Here is a 3,568-nt window from a genome sequence, read left to right on the forward strand (position 1 = left end):
GGGGGGGGGGGGGGTGCGCTAGTGGAGGCAAGCTGAGAGATGGAGGCCTGTATCTATGATTGACAGAACCCATTTCACATTATTATTATTAACAGCCCAATGTTGTCTTGTAACATCCCAATTTTAACAGAATGTATATTTCATAGAAATCAAAATGTTGACAGTTATTTAAGGTTTCGGTTGATTTATTCTTGAATAATATTCCTGTCAGCTTGTATTCATATTTATGTTTAAAAAAAGTTACATTTTAAAGTTTTTAGCAATTTTGTTTTCTTTTTGTATTTAATAAATGTTTATCTTGTTCGTCCCATTACCTACCATTTTATCTGGATTTTGGCCCCCTGTGCGTTAAGTTCGACACCCTCTCACTATGTGAATTGTGTCTATTACACCAATAGGATTGCCTCCCTATCCCAAAAATCTCTGAAAATAAAGTAACACCAAATGTCAGTTTGAGTGTCACACAAGCTGCGCTCCTATTAACTATGAAATGGCGCAAATTGGATTTACAATAATAAATTTGATTAATGAAAACACCACAATTTTCAAAAAACTTGCATTTATCGATCAAAATGAATTAAAAAAGGCTTTTTACAACATTAAGGTTGTGGAATTTTGGCTGAAAACTTCACAATTAAACACCCCAGGGAACATTATTCTTAAAAAATGTTAAAGGGGGAATTTAATGAAAACAGTATAACTGCGAAATAGTGTTTTTTTTTCTACATATCTAGACTTTCGATAAAGTTTTGCGTATATGTCTAATAGAAACCCTGCAATAGTAACCTTAACTTATCGTGAATAATGTAAATTCAACTTTAGTGCACAATGCATACTTCTAACTTGGTGGAAGCTCCAGTTTGGTTCTGCATCTTTCACTGTTTGAACCACTGCAGCTATCACCTTCTCGTTGTGCTGTGTTCTGAAGCTTAAAAAAGTGAGGAGACAAGACAATATTTCATAATTGACTGGAGTTCTTGTAGGTTATTGTCTACTAAAACAATAGTAAGAAACAAACATACTGGTCAGTTGTCTGGACCTTCCAGTGAAGCTGCTCTCCAAGGTTCTTATGTATGTGACGGACAAGAGTCTAAAAGATAAAAATATGAAGTCAGTTTGGTTAGTGTAATATTGTCATTGTGGCAAATATCCTAGAATATAGGCACAAATAAACAGAGAAGATGAAGAAAATAACAAGCATATTGGTTGGTGACGTAAAAGATAAATGAAGATTCATAAGTCACAATTATAAATCAATTATTTTACACAAGCAATATAAAATAGCAGCATAGGCAACAGAACAGACTAGCAAAAACATTATTATTGTCACCCTACAGTTAGAAAACCATCTTGAAAACCCAGAAACAGGCTGTTATCGGTTATGTGACGTGCTTGAGTTACTTAAAGCTTTGACAAAAGCATAGAATTTCACCATACATTATTATTTTTACATACTGAATACGTACTGAAAGTTCAGTTGGGGTTTTCGGGTCCGGTGTCCTGGTTTCTTGGTTCCATGTTATCTGACTTGTGCAATAATCCTTCATGGTTTTTCAGTACGGCATCTTGACTCTGGGATATTGTTTGAACTTCTTTATATAAAAACTCAATTTTCCTAAAAAACAAAAACAAAAGGGAAGATGGTTTATTTTGAAGTAACATGGAACTAATACAATAAACCTATAACCCAAAACACAATACCCAAGTTAATATGACAATTTATTCAAATTAGGGCCAGGAATAAAATTAAACATTTTAACTAAATAATTGTAAACCTGGAAAAAAATTAGTAGCTAGTATTTTTTTTTGTTTTAAAGTATTTTCTGACCACTTATTATCTGTGAATAAATTACAGTATGAAATCACACACAAAACTGTACATTTAGAACATTTGTTTTTAATCAGTGCTGCCAATGGATTAGAAGAAAAAACATTTTTGTTGTGATTAATCAATATTATTTACAATGTATTACTAGGTACATTTCATATGGCGATATACTGCTATTAAAAAGGGTCCAGAAATGTTTCCTTCATTTGTATTTTCTGAATTCATTTAATGTATCAAGTGTTAACCTAAAAGTGTAAATTGTGTGACGTGTACATAACACAGTAACATTAAGCTCAGCAGAGCTCTAAAGACTTCATGTCTGCAATACTGTAGTAACAGAGATCCCAGCATGCAGCCACGTGGCTCAAACGCTCTATATCACTGCGCTGACTGCTTACAGAAAACAAATCTTTATCATCTGGACCAAAACAAAGAGTAATAAGTGAACTTTCTCTCTGAACTGAAGCTGTATTTAACCTATCGTTACGATCAGAATATGTGTCGCTTTATTTTCGCCGCTGCAGTCGAGGCTCAGCTTGACTTCGCGACGTGTTTCCGTGAAAATGCGCCGGACCAAAGTCCGCTTTTTATGAACAAGCGATCTAAACCGAGGAAAATAACTATATTAAGGTACTGAAAATCGATTATTTGGGTTCGTTAACTTGTTTGAAGTGAGCTCTCTGCGATGATCCTGTCGGCATCGCTCATTGCGGGTGTTCGCTCAAGATAGTGCTCCATCCATTCCTCCCGATGGTTACGTTTGTTCTTGTTTTAAGAACGTTGAAGTTTCTGCTTCTTGCAAATGTCCCCCCACAGCTCACTGCCGCCGTGGTGCTGTCGTGGTACCGCCATTGTTTTTGAAATACATGGCGGGACTGAGACTGTCGCCGCTGTGACTCCACAGCCAATGATTCGTCGCGTTCTTTTCAACGCGACCAATCACGTGTCTCTTTACTGGAACGTGGGTATGACGTCACATTCTCCTCCTGTTGCATTGGGACTTCGAACTACTGTTCCTTTGTTCGTTGTTCTGTGTACTGTTTGTAAAAATAAATACATAAAATAAAAAAATCTTTGAACTAATGTATAAGCTGTATAAGTAGGGCAATTTTTTTTATTTATTTCGAAGAAGAAAAACTAAAAAAAAAATAAGAAAAAAAGACAAACAAACAAAATGAAAAAAAAAGAAACAATACCATTTCCCCCACAAAATCTCAAATGATGTTCATTGTTCAAAATGGGCTTTGGATGAAGCTATAAGCTTACTACCACACAAAAAAGGTTTAAAAGTGGCGAAATAACACACGTGAACAAAGTGGACAGATGAAATAGAGCGGCCCCATTTGGTTAAATGTTCATTCATAATTTCTCTGCCAAACAGAGCAGCAACTAGGCCTGCTACTGATTTGTTTCCAAAATCAAGACTAATTGATAGAGCTTTACTGCTGGACGTCATCCTTGAGCCTGCATCATGTCAGAGGAAAGAGAAACGACTGGAAAAGTTCTGCCATCACTGTGGAAAATCAAAATCAACGTTTTACCGCCATCTCAACAGTGAAAAAATGGTAAGTTGCTGTTTAATAGCCCGAAGCCTATAGACCAGCTGGTCACCTGGGGCCCGCGAGGGTCCCAGGTTTAATTCTGTTAAAAATACTGCAGATTTGGTCATGAGTTCAAAATGTGACAGATTTGTTCAGAAATTTGTAAGTTGATTTTTCTTTAGCATTACGTAATTGATAA

Source organism: Oryzias melastigma, linkage group LG6 (assembly GCF_002922805.2).
Source record: "Oryzias melastigma strain HK-1 linkage group LG6, ASM292280v2, whole genome shotgun sequence".
Taxonomy (NCBI): Eukaryota; Metazoa; Chordata; class Actinopteri; order Beloniformes; family Adrianichthyidae; genus Oryzias; species Oryzias melastigma.